The sequence below is a fragment of the Rhagoletis pomonella genome, unplaced genomic scaffold (genome assembly GCF_013731165.1).
Source record: "Rhagoletis pomonella isolate Grant_MI unplaced genomic scaffold, Rhpom_1.0 Rhpom_scaffold_00002, whole genome shotgun sequence".
Taxonomy (NCBI): Eukaryota; Metazoa; Arthropoda; class Insecta; order Diptera; family Tephritidae; genus Rhagoletis; species Rhagoletis pomonella.
The window spans coordinates 17,636,502-17,645,515 of NW_023458556.1; the positions used below are offsets into that span (position 1 = coordinate 17,636,502).

At 32.3% G+C, this 9,014-nt stretch overlaps 1 protein-coding gene across 5 annotated transcripts in view; it reads right to left on the reverse strand.

Moving 5' to 3' along the window:
• The window catches only part of LOC118733183 (broad-complex core protein isoforms 1/2/3/4/5-like), a gene marked incomplete at its 3' end in the record, with an annotated part of 63,411 nt that overhangs the window by 1,688 nt on the left and 52,709 nt on the right, over window positions 1-9,014 (reverse strand).

Below are 9,014 nucleotides of genomic sequence, written 5' to 3' on the forward strand. Positions count from 1 at the left end.
TTAACCGATAACTTTTCGGTGCCCATCCTAGTTTTATCGATTGTTTTTGCGAAAAAGAGGAGAAATACCAAATGTAAAAGTAAACAAAAATGTACGCTAGCAAGTAAAATAGGTTTGCAAAGGTATTTTTAATAAAATTTTAAGTTAAAACATATTTATATTGCTTATTATAGCAGAAAAACGTGATCACGGTGGCACAGAGAAGCAACATAACTTTTCCTTGAGATGTGAGAATAACAAGCACAACAAATTTGACGGCTAATAATCTGAGATTTGCCTGTGTAAACGGGGTGATTAAAAAACGAGCTTTGATTGAGATAATATTGATATGTGAACATAGTTTTATTTGTAATTAGAACAAGAGATTAACCATATAAAATTCGTCCCTTGTTAATCTGTAATTATAAAATAATAACCGATAACTTTTCGGTGTCTATCCTAGTTTTATCGATTGTTTTTGCGAAAAAGAGGAGAAATGCCAAACGTAAAAGTAAAGAAAAATGGACGCTGGCAAGGAAAAGAGGCTTGTAAAGGTATTTTTAATAAAATGTTAAGTTAAAATATCTTTATATTGCTTAATATAGCAGAAAAATGTGATCACGGTGGCACAGAGAAGAAACATAACTTTTCCTTGAGATGTGAGAATAACAAGCACAACAAATTTGACGGCTAATAATCTGAGATTTGGCTGTGTAAACGGGGTGATTAAAAAACGAGGTTTGGTTGAGATAATATTGATATGTGAACATATTTATGATGTGAACATGCTTTCAAACATCATACACACATCAATGTTTATCGATATATTTTTCAGTGCCATTTTAATTTATCGACTAAAGCTTTGAGCAGATATATTTATACGATATGCAATCGCAGTTTAAAATTTTATTTTGTTGGTTGAGAGAATGACTGTGATCTAAAATTTTGAACCTGCATAGTGAAACAACTTGTAACTGTAGGAAATATTCTAAAGATAGGCTGTAAGTAAATTGGGATACGTGTTAACAAATGCCTACATTTTTGTAGCTACGTATTTTGCTGCATAGAATCTATTTCAATAATACGGCTGTTACAATTATGAAATATGTATTTAAAGTTTTCGTTAACCACCATTAGTTAAGATGTTTAGAGATAAAAGGAAGGACGGGTATTCTACAATTTGGTTATCCACGTAAATTTTTCTGTCGAATTTTCGTTCAATTACCGATGCCAACATTGTAACCGCGTAAAAATTATCTAAAATGTTGAGTACGGTTGGGTACGGTTTAGTTATTTGTACAACGATTTTTGGTTGCGGCGTCCAAACGCGTGGCCCGAATCAAAAAAGTTTTGTACCCACTTATATTCAAGTCTACGCTTTATTAAAAATTTCCAAATTTAAAAAACTAGTGTTCGCCCAGCGGTTGAAATCCAACCGCTAAAATTAAGCACAGTACATGTGAGTTGAGTTGAGGGGAAATAACATTAGTTGGAATGGGTTAAGTGCAGGGGAGTTAAACTTAATACTTAGCATAACATAATATTTCATAGCATAACATGACATCGCAATTCTTCAGTTCTATCTCTTTTATCCCTATCACTTTCTTCTCTATGTTTGTTTCTATCGTTTTTTTATGTTTATCTGCATCTTCATCTTCATCTTTATCTTTTCCTTAGTCCTGATCTATGTTTTCATTATTTTCTTCATTTAGATATTCACACATACATATTGAATATTCATATGGCCAAGAAATGTTATATGCCCTCTACAACAGATGAGTGGCCCGCCCCTTTTGCTCGGCAACACAGAAAGGAGAATTCTGCTGATTAACAGGTCAATTCTGCGCTGGTAACAAAAATTGTGTAACCGGTAAATAAGCAGGTAAAAATCTTTGAAAATTGAAATGCCCGAATTTCCACAAATCTTCATAGCTGAATACCGCACTTATAAGCTAGTAACTTGGTTGATAATCAACCGAGTTTAGACCTTTCGAATGATATATGTAAACTTTTAGAAAACTTAAGAGATCTGTGTGTTTGCCCAGCAAACAAAATTTTTGTTCACATTTTTTTCTTCTCTTTTCCACTTTGGCAATGTTTTTACGCACTGTTTTATAAAGCAACTGTACTACTCCTGAATTGATTCAAAATTTACGTTTAATAATGAGTAAAACGGATGTTTGCTTTAAAAAATCGGTTGAAATCTGACTGAGTTATTCAACTTGTAATAAAAAAAAAAAGAATTTTTGTCCACAATCGCAAGATGTTTGCTTTACCTTAAATTTTTTTAATACAGCATCATCTATTTCCGCTATTAGAAAACAGCAATATTCTGAAGTAATTTTTCATTAGAATTTTGTATCAAATAACATCACATCACATAAAGATGCAAATAAAAATTAATTTTTTACCTATAATACAATTCAAGTTCAAGGTTAAAAGCCCAAAAAATTATAATGCTGAGCTTGTACATACATATTTAAAATTAAATTTAATCAGCTGGGTAAGGTCTACATCGAACAATATAAAGGCGAATAAAAATATCAAACATCTGTATCATACGCAAGCCAGTAGACTAAATATTACACCTTGTTCGAATTTAATATTCATTCTGTAACAAAGCATATACATCAAAGGGCTACTTCGTCCACTAATTGGAAACATTAGGGAATTATTTATTTTAGATTTAAATCGATAGTAAGAAGAAACTTTTAAATAGTTCCAAAAAGTTTCTCCCGCGATGGGGTTAGTCGCGATTCGCAAAATGTCAAGCATCAAATTAAATTTTTCGATAAAAGGGCCAAAGAAGTTCGAATATTATCTTAAGACTGTATTTATAGGCCATCTGATCCTAATGCAGTACAAATGTCTGGAAATGGAACATTTTATTTTCAACAGGATTTTTTCCCGACAAGTAAAGCGAGGAATTTGAAAAGTTGGTGAAAATAAATTTTTTCCCAGGTTTTATCTCAGCGGAAAATTGGCCTCAATCTTCTTTATACTTAAACCCATTGGATTAGAGTTTGGGTCTGTATTTCAAGCACACTAGATAACATAAATAACATGACTTTGGATGATTTCAAAAAGGATTTAACAAAAATATGGGACGAAATATCAAACTAACTCGACCGTGCCGTATTGTATTAGAACAAGGTGTGTACACTTACATTCGACACCGACTGTACATACAATAAAAAATGCTTCTAGCAATTTGCATATATGCGTCTGCACCAATACAAGTGCTGCTGCCATTAGCACAATAGAGTTCGAAATACAAATACTTAACGAAAATTATGAGTTTTGCGAGAGGTTATTTTTTTGTTGTACACAGTGCTCACATTTTTTCGGAAGAGTTCATTAACATTTCATATTTTCTCTTATTGTACTAAGTTAAGTTGTTCAATATTATAAACAAGTTAATATGTAGATAGCTACATATCGTCGTTTAAAGTACAAAAACGCGTATTGTGGTTGTGAAAAACCTCGTAACTGACATTTGTGCCAACAATTACTTTTGCTCGCCGGTGCCTCCTGGCATCAAGCCTTATCCATTCATATGAAAATATCGTTATTTAGACATATAAAGTAGATATAATTAGAGATAAAAGAGAGAACCATTGTGAAGTAAGACATTTTTTGCCTCCCATACGAGGTTTTGAAATTATCTTGATACGCAGTTTTGTACTTTAAACGACGATATGTATTTATAAGCAACGTGTATACCTAACATTTTAGAAATCAATTCAAGTGAAAAAAGCAAAATTTCTTCATATTGATATTAGAGAATTTAAATGTGCCTTTTGGTTAAATATTTGAAAATTTTTTATCGGTGGAATTTAATTCGTCCTAACTTCGTTCCCACACAGAATGTAATAAACGTGGATGAAGTCTGATGAGGAGATGTGGTGATCTCCGAAATAGCTGCTATAAATTCTACCGCTTAGACTTTGTTGGTTTTTAAATTTTTCCTAATAAACAATCGTGTTATCGCAATACGAGATACGGCAAATGAAAGCAAATAAAATTCACCATAAACCGTAATTACATCAATTTTCGATAGCCCTGATATTTTCTGAGAAAAAAAAAAAAAATAAATTTTAACAGGGAATAAATTCAAAAATAACAGCTTCTGTGTAAATGTTTTGCACTTTGATTGATAAATAAGAAAGTAACGATTGGTCAAATGAAAATGCGCAAGGATTTTTTGTATGAAATATGAACAGAAAAGAGTGTTACTCATACGCCACGTACACATGAGTTGGTAGAGTGTTTGCATCGAAACAAGGAGTGCCATAAATGATTAATTAATTTCTGAGAAACTATTAGAGCTATCGAAAAGTGATGTATATACCATGATTTATTGAGATTTTTATTAGATTTCATTTACCGTTTCTCGCATTACGATTGGCTAATTGGTTCATAAAATATACGTGATTAAGTGAAACCACTCTTTTTTTTTAATTTGAATGACGGTAAATTGCAAATATCTCGAAAAGTTATCCATAGAAAAAAAAATTATCACGATTTTCGGAATCACCGAGCAATTCTACATAGGAATTGGATAGTGGCATCCATAGAACATTTTTTGCTGTAAACCAGTGTTTATAATACTTTTTTTCAAAAATTTTATTTTTCAATTCTTTTCAAATGAATTCAAAAAACAATGTATCACAATCTCAATTCCTTTCAAAGGAACTGGAAAAAATTACATTACTACCGCGTAATTACTTCGAATTGTAATGGAATTTAAAAATAAAAAAATTATTTTGATATTACTTCTAAGGAATTGAAAAATTGTAAAGACAACAGCTGGCTGTTTTTACCAGTGTTGGCATCGAAAATTCCCCTGATCCGAGTTAATTCCCAAAAATTTTCGTGGATTTGTTCGGCTGCTTATGCGGTTTTGAAAGAAGAAAATGCATGAGTTAATGCGAATAAAGGCTGTTTATGCAGATAAGCGAGCCCGTTTGTAACCAGTATAATGACTGAGATTAGGATAGAGGTTCGTGCGTGTGAGTAAACGTATATAATTTACTGCTGATAGAGAGAGAGAGAAGGACGCGTAACCGTCGCACGTACACGGTGGTGAGTTTTCATTTACATCGCGCTCTCATAAGTTTGATCGTGTCAGCTGACACGTTAACAGTAGTAGTGTGGCCTGAGACGATCATACTTATGAAAGCGCCATGTAAATGAAAACTCACCACCGTGTACGTGCGACGATTACGCGTGCTTCTCTCTCTCTCTCTCTATCAACAGGAAATTTTGTATATTGCTACGTCAAGCAGACACGGCATACGTACACGTCGGTGAGTGTGGGCACCATTAGATGACTGCGTATAGGGCTATGGGGCGTATACGTTACATACGCAACTACGGGTACCTATATGAGAATGAGTGGTTATTTTACTTTTTTAGCATATGTTTTTACGTTTTCATTTAAGTACAATTTCGCGATGGAATCTTGTTCTTTATACAAAAAAAAAATGTATCGATTCGTGAAGTTTGCTCATATACTCCCGAATACATACTTTGTTCTAGTGAGATAAAATTAAAGAAGCAACTTGGAAAGAACTTTTAGTGCACGTTTGAAGCGAATAAGAGTCCGGGTTGATTTTTAATATTTTTATTTTGTTTACGGTCTTTTGTATTTTTTTTTTATGTAAGTATAAAAGTTCTGCTCGACACTGCAAATTTATAGCTGAACAAAGATCTGTCTGGAGTAATGGCGTTAATCGCAATCAGCAGATGCTTTTACAAAAGAAAATTGGGTCCTCAGATTTTATAAACACGAAAAATTAAATAGCATTACGCTTGACAGATTTAGTGCTAGCCTTAGGGTCAGTTTTTCAGTGCCAATTTAAGCTTAGATTGCGTAACCTGAGTTTAAATTGAACAGCTGGCTGACATTTGATTGGCTAATCTTAGTTTAAACCACAGCCGTGCACTGAAAAACTGGCCCTTAGTAACAGCTTTTCGTCACTCTAACTTTAGAGTCTACGCGAAGCGATTAAGCGAACACTAACACGACTACGATACACTTAATCCATAGATTAGTTTAAAACCATGCGCTAACTCAGTTAGAGCCTACTTTTACATTTTAAGGATTCCAAATTTATAATGTCTAATCATGAAGAAATCATGCGAAGGCAAATTTTCTACCAGCAAGTATCTGTCAAAAGGTGTATGACCTAAAAATTAAAAATTGGTTGCGAAATAACGAAGTCGTTGAACTTGTTATCCACGTACGGTGCATTCCAACACAAATTTATATACAAATACATACATAATTAAATACATACATATGTGCATAAGACGTATGCGCGTGTGGAGAGAACTGTGGACAGATGTCAATGCTACCTTTGTTGTCCCAGCCAGCACATATCGCTGTAACAAAGAATCCCAGAATTTATATTTACGATGCGTACGTAGAGTATGTATGTACATATATTATGCTCACAAATTTACTAGACAATATTTACATATGCAGATACAAACATAAGTATAGTGTCTATATATATGTATGTATAGCCTTACATATTTTATATAGTGCAACTTGCATGAGTCAGTGATGGACTTCGTAAACATATATGTATGTGTATGTATGTATATGTATGTAAGTATCTACATATGTATGTGCATGCAAACATGAATACGATCGTGCTGTCCTCACAGGATCTGCTCCAAGAGAGTAGAGATGAGGTTATAACACATGCATATATATGTACATACATATGTACAAACATCCTGTATGACTAAATATCTTTCAGCACCCAAAATTGCCGTGAATATGTAGTGAGTTAACCGACACACAGTCATAAATATATAACAGAAAACCCTAAAATGTATACTTGTGCATATATTTCTACAAGTAGACACACTTATAATGTACATGCATATGTATGTACATACGTGCTATGAAAATGCATACAGTGACGAACAAAAGTTTTGGCAAAGAGAATTTTTCGCAGTCAGGCAGGCTCTGCAATTCACTTCCGAGTGAATTTCAACAAAAGTCACTGTAAATTCATGTTGAAAGGGGTTGAACTTCACTCGGAAGTGAATTGCAAAAATTTTCATTCTAATTATTTTTTTGCTCATTTTGTATAAAAATATTGTTCATACTCCACCAAAACATATAAAAATTATATTTCTAAACTTTTTTGCAAAACTCTGGAAAATTCAATAAATTTGCATACCTATTTGCAACTTTCTATTCAAATCTTTTAGAAAAATTCTCAGTATGCCGTACAAAAAAAAAAATGTGGAACATACTTTGTATGGAAGAACTTGCATGAAAAAGTTGCCAAAAAGCAAGTTTGTTACACTAAAATTTAATGGGCTATAAAACTGCATACTTAGAACTTTTCTCAAAAATCTGAATAAAATAAAGATGCTAACAGTGTGCACGTTTATTGATTTTTCTTGAGCATTGCACAAAGTTTAAAAATTTTATTTCTTCGTTTTTTTTTTGGTGAAACATAAACTACTATATTTTTGTAAAAAATTATCGAAAAGAAATTAAATTGAAAATGTTTGCATATACACATTGCAATTCTCTGTGCCAAAACTTTTATTCATCACTGTATGTACATATGTAGGTAGAATAGATGAGTTCGCAAGCATCAACTGAATATCAAGAGCTGAGTACGAGGAATATCGTAGTGAACGACCTTGAAAAGTGTAAATGAACTCAAGCAATCCAGGGGCAATGAATTATGCCAGACTTTTGTAGGTCTTATTAATACGGAGAAAATAACTAAAAAAATTTGTGTAGATATTATTTTGTATGTAGTAATTCCGTTCCTATACAACTGCTATAAACATTATGCACATATTATGTAAAAGGCCGAGCGAGTAATTGATTATTAAAAATTTGAATTAATACCAAAGTAAATAAATCAATTACTCAATTAATTAGAAATTAGAAAGTTCAGTTACTCGAGTAATCAAGATTTTGATTAACCAAAAACTAAAATATTTAATTAGTCAACAATGCTAAATCGGAATTTATTCGAGCGTCGTGGGAAGAAGAAAATGCGCAACACACCCACACAAAAAAAAATCTAAAAAATCAACGGTATTTTCTAGCGACTTGAAGCTTGCAATTTGTTTGTTTACTAAAATTTAACGGCCTACAAAACTGAATACTCGAAAGTTTTCTAGAAATACTGAATAAAATTTTTGAAGCTTTGATTAAAATTTTTCGAATTTTGTGAACAGGCCAACAAAAATTTGGAAAAAATTGGTACGGCAAATGCTAAAACTGCTTTTAATAGACTGTTTTTTGCTAATTATGAATCCGTAATTATAAAGTTTCCATCAGCTTCAGATTTTGAGAAAAACCAGGTCAAAGTGTAAAAAAATCGCATTTTTTACAATATTTTAGAAGCTTCTCATAAATTAAATTAAAATAAACAAAGGCGTAATATCAGTGGGCTGCCAACAGAACGGATCATAAATGGAACCAGAGTTCCATCAGGATGACATCGTTGTTACATTTTCGTGCAAAATTTTTATCCGGATCCCGATCATTGGCCACGGGAACACGTAACGCTGAAGTTACACAATCAATCAAATTTTTTTCAAATTTTTTTTTCACACCTATAGCTTGTCGAAAATCATTTGCATTCCATTGTAAATTAAATTTTTCGCATAGAAAAGCCCATTCAGTTCATTCGCGTTGTTTAATTAGGTAAGTTGCGGTTACGATTGATAATATTCTGCATAATTAAACTAAAAAAAATTTAATGCCAGCGAAAAAGTAAAATAACAAGATAAATATCCCCGGAAAATTTAAAATTTTAGACTTTCTTGCTTCAGGGAAATCAAAAATATGTGCAATTGACATTTTATAAAGCCATTGAATGAATAAGGCTCTAATATGAATTTTATATATGTATAATTGTTTCATTAACTACCCAGCTTTCTATATTCCGGTCAGTACTCTGGATATATATGTGTCCGGCATAAAGAGATAGTACTGTATTAAGTTTTTATTAAAACTGCTTGCTTTAGAAAGGGAGTATAAAATT